Raw genomic sequence first — 13,891 nt, forward strand, 5'->3', positions numbered from 1 at the left:
CTTTCCGTTGAGTCGCCTCCAAGCTTTCTCACGTATTGTTCTGAACTAGTTCAATCTGCCGATAACAATTTGCTACAAAGACTCAAACGCATTTCCACTAGAGACTTTTTGGGACATAACGCCTTGCCTCTCTCTGAGTGGGCCTGGCCTCTGAACTTTATGATCTGTTGTGGTTCTTGCCTTCTTGCCTTGCATTTTTTTCCCGTGAAGTATTGAACTGTGTTGATTTCGTAACCTGCTTATTTTTCTCTCCCGTCCTAACTAATATTAGAGTGCCATCTAGGTTGAGGTATACACCTCTGTCTGTAAATAAGTGATGCCAGTAGAACCTAGACTTGTCGAAATATTGTTAGGGGGTTTGATCGTTTCTTCTTCGTAGAGTAATTGTAATTGAATTGTTTGCCGTGATAGTGCCATAGTGTTTTTTATAGATGTTCCGTTATAAATAAATACCTTAATATCTTTACACTGAAGCCTTGTTGCGTGTTTGCTTGTCTTACTGTGAAGGATTGTCCTATATTGTATACTCCACATACTGCTTAACTCTTCTTGAGGGAAGTCTGACTGCTCAGCCACAGCTACCAAGTGAATCTGTGTGGTACAGACTGCTACCAAGTGGGTTTACTGCCAAACACCTGTAGTCCTAAATCTTTTGCAGTGGTCCCAGAGGGAACTGCACAGGTTTCGGCCTAACAGAATCGCGTGTGATACTTCCCGTGCACCCCTGAAATACACGTACCCTGCTGATTTTGCATGTGATACTTCCCGCGCACCCCTGAATACACGTGCCCTGATGGAATCGCGTGTGATGGTTCCCGCGCACCCCTGGATTACACGTGCCCTGATGGAATCGCGTGTGATACTTCCCGCGCACCCCTGGAATACACGTACCCTGATGGAATTGCGTGTGATACTTCTCACGCACCCCTGAAATACACGTACCCTGCTGATTTTGTGTGTGCTACTTCCCGCGCACCCCTGGAATACACATGCCCTGATGGAATCGCGTGTGTTACTTCACACGCACCCCTGATTTACACGTACCCAGGACAATCGCGTGTGATACTTCCCGCGAACCACTGAAATACACGTTCCCCGCTTGGCGTTTGCTGTTTGGCAGCCCTGTGAACTGGTCCAGGGTTAGCGCAGCCCTTTGCGATGAATTGGGAATTTTGAAGGGTTTTCCTTGCGCGAGGGCGTTCTTGGGGGCGTAACTGGCGCTGCTGCAGGGTCGCTGCACCACTCTGCGCCACGGCTGGTTTTGGAGGCTGGAATCGATGAATACGCTGTGCGATGAAATGGATTTTATCGCACGCGGCTGGCACAGTGTATCGCACGGGGACACTGTGCGCCAGCCGCGTGCGCCACTTTTGTGCGAAATTCTATGAATTACCCTGTAAGTTGGATTGCTGGATTGAAGTTACCTACAACGCCTAGCAGACACAGCCTGGCTCTGTACAAAGCCTGTAGGAAGCCCTAACCCCCTCATGCTCCCTTACCACATATGAGCTCATTAGAACATGCTCATTAGCATTTTGTTTTTTAAAAAGAATATCTCCACCTGCTGTCACAAGCCTACAGAGCTAAGGCTGTGTCTGTAAGGCTTGATAATAACCCTTGGGATGTTAGTTTAGTGTCCTCATTAGACAATCTGGGAACTATAAAAACCATTAGTAACCAGCGGGTGGTGGTTTCGGCCTCCCAGCCAATGAGGAGAGTCAGAACCAAGGCTTTACCACATGTTAAAGCCCCCGCTACAAGCCGCTTTGGAGCTGGTGGCTGCCATCTTCCACCATAGGACGATCAGATAAGTGTTTCTCTGCGCTCCCGCATCCCTATCCTCCCACCCCCTTTTGCACATATTTAGACCCTCCACCCATAGCCACCCCACTTAACTTGTGTTGCTGTCCCTCACCAGTGCCAGAAACAATACTGTTCCCGGTGCGTCCCTGACATGTGACTAGCCACCATGGAAAGGGAGAAGGGACTATGTGTAGTTCCCTTCACTCCAATCCATGGTGGACATCTTATTTTGTACTTTTTTTTAAAAAAAAGTTGGGAATCAACAAACACACTGTTTCTCAACTTTAAAAAAAACACTATTAGTACCCCAGTACAGCGTGTTAGGGTACTTATAGCAGTGTTACCCTAACAGGGGGGCATTACTGGGGGAGGTAATGCCCCGGGCAATCATTAAAGCTAACTAGCTGGCTCTGGATACTACCTGGGCAAGTAATACCCCCCTGCCTGGGCATTATTTCTTAAGTTGATCCATTTAATGGTTCATAAAGCCCAAACCAAAGATTATTCACAGCAGTACATTCCAAAGGAATACTGGTAGCGTGGGATTAACCACAGCCAGTCCTGCGACTGCCCAGGGAGATTTATGTTCTAAATCCTGCTTACAGCTGTGGGGAAAGTGTGCGAAAAAGGTTAGTAGAACTGTGACTCTGGCAGGGGATTAGTTAGGCAGGAGCATGGTGCAACATTTTTGTGAAGGGGTTGTGGCCATGGCTGGTCGACAGTCTGTTGGGTGGAAAAGGCAAATGAAGGAGGATATTGTTTTTCATTATTCTTTGTCAATGGGACATTTAACATATTGCCTTTGTGAGCTTAATGTCCTTTCCTTGCTGATATTGAACCAATTGGAACCCATTCCTAACACCATGCTTACCAAATGCTGCTTTAATAGGGGTCTGAAACTAGAAAAATGTGTCATGTCATGAACATACTTTGTTATGTGTTCCAATGCATGGGTCCCACTGAGAGTCCTAGATTTGAAGAGTCTGTGATCTGTCATTGGCCAGCAGTTCCATCCTGCCATATACCATGTGATGCTAGCTTTAAAATAGGCAGGAAAAGCCATATGGCTACAGTTAATTTAAAGCTGAATTCTCTACTCAGTAAGAAGCCACAGTAGGTTCCTGCAAACAGTTTGGACACACTAACTTGCACTACATCCATATACAAATCCGTTGTGAGTCACCTCGGGTCTGCTAATATGTTTTATTGAAGTAACCCCCAGTAGTGTACTACAGTACTACAAGACACTAGTCATTAAGGGTCCGACCACAACTGCACACGTGTTCCGATCCATGAAGGCCCAACTCCCAAGTAGCAACCTGATGTTGAAATATAAATCCTAGTGAGTGGTCTGGTACTTTATCAACTATAAAGTGTAAGCATTTAACCAAAGATGACAACATAATGTGTTTTCCATACATCAGGCGAAGAGACAGTGAGGGGGAGTCATTCTCAGTGTTATCTAGACCTCCTCCATCTTCTTCTCCCTAACATGAAACCAGCTAGATTTTATCCAGTTTGAGATGTCATCCAACCTTTGTGAAGTTGCTTTACCTTCAAAAAGAACAATTTCAGAATGGTGACAATGGTTGTAAAAAGTAGTTTACCTGTTAATAGTAAAGAATGAAAGTAATCAAACTCAGGTTCAGACAGTACCCACTCACTTCAATCTCGGCTCAGGTGTCTCAGTAATTTGGCTGCAGGACTAATAACGAATGTATATTTTATTCTTTCAAGAGCAGCACATGTTTTAATAGCTTTATTGACTGAACCTTCAGCCCTTAAAAGGCGTTATGGGCACGCACACCTTGTTAAACTGCTGATACGTAGTGCAGCCATTGGAGCAGGTTTTCTAGGCTTAATTAGAACATGGATTCTGTTACAGACCTACTCTCATACCCATCAGAATGCTCGGAATACAGTCTATACTCTCTGGCAGCCTGTGACCAATATGCCCATGAGTTCTCTCATGAGCACAACAATGTCCATCTAACTACATTTGAACACGTCAAAAAATTACTTCTTGTACTAGGTGGGATTTCTGCCACTGGATTTCCCCTCTTTTGAGTTTTTTTGTTTTTAATAGTTCAGAACAAGGTCCGATAAGAGAGGGGCCACTAGCCAATTGGTGATTAAAACATATATAGAAATTACAGGTAGCAGGAGTCCCTTGTTCCACATGGATGAGACAAGATCAATGTATATGGTCTCGCCATAACACCTATATATTTGTGTCTGACCTTTTTTAACCAATATTTAAGTTATATGTGTATACTTGCTGATGAGGGAGAGTCTCCTCGCTATCCCTTTTAGATAGGTGGCGCGCCACCGGGCACCTAGGGAGAGATTCTTCTGTATAGGGTCAGGGTGGTCTTCTCAGTAGGGACAATCTGTAAGTGTGTTTTACCAGCAAGACGTGAGATTTGTCTTATTGTAAATTCGTCTCCAAGTGCTGATTTTCCTTAACGACAGGAATGTAATATTAACCACTATGGTTTATAAGTAAGCCCTAGGTGTTTTTGTAGCCTGACAAACAGGACAGGAGCACTTTCTTCAGCTGTTTAAATGCAGAGAGGAACATGTGCAGTTCAATTACCATCATTAACAAATTGCAATGAAGCACAAGATGTGTATAGTTTATTGTTAACAGGTCCATGATAATCAAATTAACATGACAAGTTACTCATCTTTGTTTTTGTGCTATTGCTTTCCCCTCAATAAAACTGCTTTTCTTTGTCGTTACACGCCTCCATGTGCATGCAGCATTTTAAACTTCTGCAGCGGTGTGAAAAAGCCTGGCTGCACGCTTCTCCCACTCCCTTGCCCTGTTAATTGGAAGGCGCTCCTCCTACCTGTGGAAACACATATGATCACTCTTGCTGTCTCTCTCTCTCTCTCCATCGCCATTCCTCTCTCAATCTATTTGTTTTCACCTCCACACACACTGCCCCACTGCTCTCTATCTCGACTTTCTTCGAATCAACATGTGGCTATGGCCCTCATTACGACCCTGGCGGAAAGGGGAAAACGATGGCGGAAATGCAATTCCGCCATCGAATAGCGCTCGGTGCGACTATGACCCGTCACCGGAAAGTACGAAGCCATTAGCGACACCGTAGTGAACGCCAACGCTAACTGCACCAAGCACGCGTGCGCGCGCCATGCCAAACCGCAAAGACCACCATGGCGCAAGGGTACGCCAATTCCGACCCTAGCGGACATGTACCTAACGCCATCAGGCATGGCGTAATGTACCAATCCGCCATGGCGAGAAGTACGGCATCGCGAATCAACCGTAAACGGCCCCACTGAGTGCCTGTACACCGCTCCCTGCCCACAAAGTACAACCCCCCGTAGGTGCAATGAAGTCACAATGCAACCATTGAAATGTACAAGTCACCCCTGCATGGCAACGAACAAAAGAAACACAAGAGGGGCCAATGGGAGCTGCAGGGCACAGATGGCACGAATACAGAAGCCATCCCAATGGACATGACCACAGTCCCCCACCAAGAAACGCACGCAAACACAGGCACCTGTGACCAGCAATATTCCGTAAATCACATCATTCCACCAGTCCACCTGGCTGACCGGCATCTGTCACACAAAACCCAATCCCCCGCCCCTGAGCATGACAACATTCAAACAGTCATATTGCCAGCCCCCATCCCTGACCTCACTGGGCTTCGTAGGCAAACGCGCCCAGCACAGTACCACGCAACTAAACCCCGAAGCAGGAACCCAATGCAGACCTCCTCACAATACATCGCCCCCCAAATAGGCATATGCCACATCACTTGCAAAGAAAAACGCTACACGGGCCAAATCAGAATAGAAATTTAATGCACATCAAAGTCACCAAGCCCACACAGCCATCAGGCCATGAACTCCAAAACACTAATCACCATTGTGTGCTGCATCCGCAAGAAATGACCAGCCACTACCTGTGTGTCGCCCTGTTCCCCCATGGTACACAGAGCCACATTCACGTACGAAAAGGCAACATGGAAGCGCACAGAACCGCAGGGCCGACCCAATGGGGAGGCACTAGTCCAGCTGAAAGGCCGAAATGTTGCTCCGAGCCATCAGTACTGCGTAAGGGCATGTGGCCCATTGGCGATCGTCCCATAAGATCGTAATGCTGCTCCACTGATTAACACGAAGCAGCAGGTGTCGGGAGTAAAACCCATCTGCAGGAGTGGCATACAGATGGCAGTGGCAAAAGGGGAGGAGATACCTGTCAACCAAAAGAAAAGAACAAGAACAGAATGGCCATCAGAACTACATTCGATCAACTCACTTCAATGATCACACGAAATCCACAGCCATATGCATGCTAGCCCACTCAAAAGGATCATCACCACCCCAAAACCACTTGCGACTCATGACCATCTATATCGAGGTGCAAACACCATCACAAACGAGTGTACCTGTGCATGCGTCTGTCAAAACAGAATCCATCAGATGGGAATGTTAACGTGCATGGACACAAGTGTCTGAGGGCGCCTCGAGACAGGGAGGGCTCAACAAGGCCAGATGGACGATGGTCCCACTATGGCAGCCCTGCATCACATAGCGTAGGGGAGGCGGATAGATCCCAAGAAGCCCTGTACATGGCAAACCCTGTATCAAATCACCTGCCCATGCATCCATTCATCATTCCCTCATCCCGGGATCAAAAGGCATGAATAATAACTCACATAACATTAGAAACATCCATTGAGTCTGTGCGTAATGCAGCCTGCTAAATCCACAGTGCCCCAGCCCGTAATTCCAGTGTTGTGAAGTAACATGTATTTGGGAACGGCCTGCCTCATCGCCCACGTAGCTATTGCGCATCCCAAACTATTCATATCAATCATTGCCCCCTCGCCATGGGCCCTGTCTCAAGGACATAGAACAAGAGAACGTTATATTTGCAGTCAGGCCTGTGGGCATCTCCTCGCCAGCTGGAAACCGAAAGCGCCGCCCTTCGAATTCCTCATTTGCAACATCACGTCGAAAAGGCACCTGTGGCCGTTTGAAATCACTAATTATTCCATCGAGTGCGGCTGTGTGTGAAAATGGCAACTGCCTTCACCCACAAATGGGACGCCCCGCCCGTCGTTGCAACTCGGTACAGTGCTGCATGAGGGCCCACCGTTACTCGAATACTACGTTCCACTGACCCTTCACAAGTCTGTTCGCGACTGCACAGATAGTATGTGAAACAATGGGACCACAGCAGAATGAACATATCAACCAATCTTACACGGCCATCGGGTACAATTACATGATTGCAATAGCAAGATACCATTCCCCGATTTGCAGCGTTCTGCGCGGGACGTGCTCGGCCAAAGGGGAGAGCAGTTTGCACAGGTGGAATTAATCACCACAGGTGGAGGCCATACAGCCTGGAAACACATAAATTGCACAGCCAGTCTCCTCCCACAACCACACCGAAATGCTACCGGCAGGACTCGCGATGTTGGCCCTGGGGGACCTGATAGCACTGCAAGTGCTCCGACTCCAAGAAGAAGACGAACGCCAACTACAACCGGCCGCACGGAGGAGACGCAGGAGGAGGAGGAGGGCAAGGCAGGGCCAGCAAGGGCCGCCAGCACAGCCACTACCACCACGCAGGCAGCCCGCAATCCCACGCCTCCGAGCACATCCGTTCAACCTCACTGATGAGCAGATCCACACCCTCTACCGTTTGGACCGGGACACCATAGCCGCCATTGTGGACATGACACAGGCTGACCTTGTCAGCATGATAGATAGCCCAACCGCCATCCCACCCCTACTGAAGGTGGTGTCTGTACTCCACTTCCTGGCCACAGGCACCTACCAGCACACAGTCGGACAGTTGCATGGCATTTCTCAGCCACTGTTCTCACGGACACTATTTCAAGTGCTCGATGCCCTCCTGCAGCACGCAGACGACTACATCTCACTACCACGCTCGGAGCAGGAAATTACCAACACAAAAGTGGGATTCCATGCACTTGCCGGCATACCGGGTTGCATTGGTGCCATCGACTGCACCCATGTTGAATTGGTCGTCCCACATGCCATGGAGGCCCAGTACCGCAACCGAAAACAATTTCATTCCCTGAATGTACAAATGGTGTGTGACTCCAACAGGATCATTACACATTGTTGTGCCCGATTCCCTGGATCAACCCATGATTCTATGGTCTTGAGGAACTCTACAATACCACGCTACATGGAGCGACACGCAGGGAACAGATCCTGGCTACTCGGTGAGTCTCATTACATGCATGATGATGTGGGGTATGTTAATTTTGCAATGTACTGGCAGGAAGCGGGGGGGTGTGCGTACGTATCAATGGCATTCCACATCATACGTTTCTCGTCCACATACAGGTGATGCTGGATATCCACTGAAGAGATGGCTCCTTACACCAGTCCGGAACCCACGGGACCAGCATGAGGAGGACTACAACCATGCCCACTCACGTACCCGTGTAGTCATAGAACAGGCATTCGGCCTACTGAAGACTCGTTTCCGCTGCCTCAGCAGGTCTGGCGGGGCACTCCTGTACCGCCATGAGAAGGTTGCAAAGATGGTGATGGCATGTGTCATGCTCCACAACATGTGCGTACGTAGAAATGTGCCCATGCCCCCTGACGCAGAACTGCAAGCACCTGATGATGGTCATGATGAGGGTGGGGATGTGGCAGCACCTCATGGAGCCTGCGAGGCACCGGAGGCCCGTGACATTCGTCAGCATCTCATTGATGTATGCTTCTAGCACTCACGCCTGGTGGCTGATACATGGACACGGGACTCGTGGCACTGCGTGTGTCTGGGACATGCACAATATGGACTGTACGCCTATGATGGCCTAGTACACGTAGATCAATGTCCACACATCTCATTGGTTTATCGTGCACTTTTTATGGCATATGTGATGTCATGTTCAACACCCTATCGACCCGCCACCCAAGTGAGCCCAACACACCCCCTCCACCCTCCTACCTCCCCCCCGAACACCAGTGTCCAAAGATGCTCATTGTCAGTGGGCTGTCGCTATTGCTTGCCCCCTCTGCGGGTATCAGGGGCACCCCTGCCTGTGGAGCGCAGGTTCCTTCCAGATCTACGTTGGGGGCTGCCCTGGACGGAACTTGCAACGGATGATGTGTCTGCCTGCTCACGTCCATGCATGTCCCTAAGGGTTTGCGAGAGCTCAGTGAGCACGCGGCGCACTGCGGCAAGTTCGGCACATACGTCTTTGGACGTCGCATGCAGTTCCCCCCTCAGGCTCTCGGTGCTTCTCTCAATTTGTGCCCTTAGCGTCTCTGTGCCTCTCTCCATTTCTGCCCTAAGTGTCTCAGTTGATGTTTCTATGCCTGCCTTAGTGCCCCCACATTCATCGGCATGGTCCTTGAGGAGTGTGGCCAGTTGCTGCTGTTGTTCGATCAACTGGTCGAGGGACTGTTGCCTCTGCTGGGCCATGGCCATTTGCGGGGGTGTCGCAGAGGGGCTGTTGTCCTCATGTTGCCTTGCCACAGGGCTTGTGGGGGATGGCCAGTCGTCGTCTTGTGGGTGCCCCTGCGTGGTATCCTCATGTTGTACGGGATGGGACAGACAGGGGGATTGGGACAGGTCATGGATGGATCTGACTTCGGCATCCCCGTTTTCTGTGTCCGAGCATGCTGCCATCAATGGGGTGTCACCTATGGTGCTGCTGCCACCTGAGGCAGTGCCTTCTGTGGCATCCATTGGGGGGACCTGTGGTGGTGGTGTTGTGGGCATGCTGGCTGCTGGGGTGCCTGTTGATGTTCCCTCCTCTGTGCTGCCACCTGATTTGTGCTGCTGCCGTGTCTTGATGCGTGCAGCTGAGGTGGAGGGTCTCTGGCCGTTGGTCTTGGCCCTCTTTGCAGGTGTGCTGGTAGGGGTGTCCTGTAGCTCGTCGTTTGGATCGGACCCTGTGGTGGAGTAAAGGAGGGCGAGGGTTATTGATGGGTCTGTGGGAATTGGAATGGCATTGTATCACATGCATTGGGGTGGTACCTGAGGGTGATTTGGGTCGGGGCCTTGGAGGTGCTTTCATTTGTGTGTGGAGTGAGGGTGCAGTTGTTTGGCAGCCTGCAGTTAGGGTGTGCCTGCTGCACGTGTAGTGCGTGTTTTAGGGGTTTTTAATTATTTATGTATTTATTGTGGGTTTTAACGTGCGCTATCAGGCCGATGTGTGTGGACGTTCTCCAGGACATGTGTTTCTGTTGCACTATGTGGACGCATGGTACTTCACATGGATGGTCTGTGTGGATTTGGCATTGTTTTATCTGGCCCACCTACCTGATTCTTCGGATGTCTGCACTCCTTTCTCCATCCCTCCGACTCCCTCTATGCTCTCCATTCCGATGGTGGAGGCACATATTTCTTCCCAGGGGGTCAACTTGATGGGTGATTCAGGACCTCCCCCGGTGGCTGTGGCAATGTTGCGGTTGGCAGAGAGTATGCTGCGGACGCGTATCCGCAGGTCGTCCCATCGCTTGCGGCATTGCTGTGGGGTGCGGGGTGCGGTCCCCACCGCACTTACCCGCTGTGCCACCAGAGCCCATATGGCCTTCTTGTTTGCAAGTGCCGTTCTGGTCATTTGCGTGGAGAAGACGACGGCAGCATTCTCCTGGAGGGTCTCTGTTAGCACGGTGAGTTCCTCACGGGAGAAGTGGACCTGCCGCTTGCGGTCGCACGCTTTCTTCGCTGCTTTTCCCATTTTACTTGGTTTCGCTAGGGTGGTTGACGGGTTGGGGTGTGTTTCAGGGTGGTAATTTTAGTGGTTGTGTGGTTTTAGTGTTTTTATAGGTGTACGGCGGGATGTTTCCCGTTCCGGGCCCATGTTTTAACTTCCGTTTCCGTATATTTCAGGTCACCGTACTTTACGGTAGGCGCACACTGCGGTGACCGCTGAGAGGGGTGGCGGTATTGCACCTAGGGCGCCGTACGGCGGCGGTGTGGGCCATCGCGGACTTTGCACTTCCGCCGTGGCGTGGTGCTCGTGCCCGATGGGTCGGAATGGGCCGCACTTTGCTCCTTCGTGCAATGGCGGAAACGCTATTTACGCTGTGGCGCTCCGGTCAGTCGCTTTCCGCCAGGGTCGTAATGAGGGCCTATGTCTTTAAATGGAGTGAGGACATGGCATACATGCATGATCTTAGTACAACCTCGTTCGTGGTATCTGTTGCTCACAGTCGTTCAAGAAGCTTCGAACCATATCTGAGGTGTAATAAAGATGTTTTGCTGGGTAAAAACCCTTCACCACCCTGCGTCATTTAGGTAGCGGTTTGTTGCGCGAACTGCTTCGCACCATTATTTAATTAATCAAACCACTATTTCAGATCACTCAGTACTGTGTGGGGAGGCATTTGAGGTAATGCCACGTCGAGCTGTGCAACTCTTGGTATTCCGTAAAGAGGAGAGGTGACCATTGCTGAATGCTACTGCCTTTGATTAGCCCTTGTATACAACATGCATTATTCAACTCAGCTAAATCAAGTCATGATGAACAATCAGGCTCCTTTTAATTTACCTACAATTCACTACTGTACAATGCAATATCCATCTCTCTCCCCAGGAATGTTCTTCATCTATACATAATGTAAAGGTGTCCTGGCTTACTCCCTAGAGATGCAGCATACAGATATTCAGGCACCCTTTCTTCCCCTCCATGTAGCACTTGATAAGTGTAGGCTGCACAGCACTGTTTACTGAGAAGTTGAGCATCGCCTTCTTGTTGTCAAAGTATTGTTGAAATGGAAAAGGCTCAATTGGCTAATGATAAGTCATCACTCTGCCACTTCTCAGTAATGACAGAGCGGGGGTAGCACTGCTTAACCAGCAGTGCTGGATTCTATCAGACAATTTCCCGCACGCTTTCAGGCTTGCCCTATATCCTAATCGGCAATTGTGTTTGCCATATCAATAGAGTCTCTAATAATAAGATTATGACAGCTAACAAAACTGCTTCCTTCTCTGATGACATGTTGTACATTTAGGACATAATATAATGTTATCAGTGAGGGCACGCCCCTGTACACTTGCACCAGAGAAAATACAACCCGCTAGGGAAAAAAAAAGGGCAAGAGATTGCTTGCAAGGATAAAACATTTTAATCGTACAAAAAGTAAAGGCGCAAGCAAAGGACTCTGCTGCTCGAGAACGTTCAGCCAGAGTATGCATAAACAATACATTATAAGGGCACACGGCGTCGTCAGTGACATCATTACATACAGTCGAAATTTGCAAGACTGGTTGGTGAGACCCTATGCATGGGCCTGCTCCATAGGGGATGCCAAGCTATGAGTGGCTCCTGTTTCCTCCACTTGTCTCTTCTCGCGTGGGGTGGGCTCATCTCTCCAGGGACTGAATGTTGCTGTTTCAGGGTTACTGTTGTGTAACAATACTACTACATCATTGTGGCATGCACCTGGTGTTTTGCGCCTATTTGGCCCTCTGGGGAAAGTACTAACACTTGTGTCTCCCCAGCCCCCTCAGCAAAAACAAGTAATTGGACTCAGACTAGCAGAAAGAAAAACACACATTCATCATATAAGATTGTAAAATAACTGTCTCGTTAAAGGCCCTTTATTTATACCATATATGTATAGATACCAATACACAAACATACACTTAGATATATAAGAATTCGGATATAGGTTACATCACTGTCAAGCATGAGGCAGAAGAAAACTTCATCTTGGCAGCCAACAACACTGCTTAGTCCCTCAGCAGGTAGGCAAAGAGATCACTGTGTCTGACGGGGTCTGAAGCGGAGCGTCCTCCCTTTCAGCAATCACCCGGGGGTCCAGATTCAAACTAACTCTCCATTATGGGGGCATTTCCGCGCCCTTCTCAATTGTGTTCTGCTGGATGGAAAATCCAGTTAGAAGTGGAAAAACCCAGCACCCCTCTCTCTCGCATTCATTCCAGACCCCTTACCATGCACCTGCAGTGTGCTCTGAGCCCCTTTCTGTACTCTTCCTTCAAGGGACAATACAATAACTATTCTCCGCAGTAAGTCCACACAAATTAAATTTATGTGACCTTGCTCTGTTTTCGCTGCTACTTGCTCATTCTGTGAGGCGCGCGGAAATGCAGACTTTATTACGGTGATGGAAGATGAGTGTTCAAAAATGGCTGTACATCAACGCCATGTTAATCTGGCTCGCATTTTTCACACAAGCATTACACCTGGGAAACTTGGGGACTGGCACAGAGGGAGGAACCAGGTCATGCTGATCCACACATTCTCTGCTCAGGTCATATCGCACTCTACGCACTCTAGGCTTCCACCTCGTTTTGATCAATAATGTATTCCTCCCTGTACCTCGTACTACAAAGGGTATATTTATGGGATAAGGTGAATGGTCGTGGTTGTTTACATCTTTAATGGCCATTGGTTTTATTTCTGGTGAGCAGAGGTCGCCCACTGTCGTGGAATTCATGGGTTCTTGGACTGGGACAGTGGTGGGTGCCATTTCTCCTAGTGGTGTGGATGGGGGTTGGTGGTCTGCTGTTGAGCTGGCTGTGGTGAATGCGCGCTGTGAGGAGCCTGGTGTTGTCTCATGGCCTTCCAGTGCACATTCCTCTCTGGGATAATAAGTAATTGCAACAGTTGAGGAACAAAGGGAGGTTTCTGTGAGAATTAGCAGCGCAGGTTCATCTGCCTTCAGCACTGGGGCCTATTCAAGTTTCTTCGCCGGGCCTACGTTTACTGTGTAGCCATGCAGAACTGAGCGTGTCTACCATAACTATAAAGGACGCCTCTTTATATGCATGCCCTATGTCTAAGCATCTATAATTCCTGTGATATTGTACTCGTGCCGGGTTTCTTAGCACAGCCCTTTCCCCCCTGGTACATTACATGTCTATCTATGGGACTCGCCTCACTCTAAAGAACCTAGGGTGGAGAGAAAGGTTTATTTCCTTCCCAACATCAGCAAACAGTTGTCTTGTCTGACGTGCAGTATTTTTGTTATCAGAAGGAGACCAAAGGGAGAAAGCTGTGCAACAATGACCAGTAGGAGTGTGTTGTGTTTCCGTTAAAAAAGCTCTGAGGTCCCTTAGCGGGTTGGATTT

Source organism: Ambystoma mexicanum, chromosome 5p (assembly GCF_040938575.1).
Source record: "Ambystoma mexicanum isolate Mex_15411 chromosome 5p, UKY_AmexF1_1, whole genome shotgun sequence".
In the NCBI taxonomy this organism is placed as follows: domain Eukaryota; kingdom Metazoa; phylum Chordata; class Amphibia; order Caudata; family Ambystomatidae; genus Ambystoma; species Ambystoma mexicanum.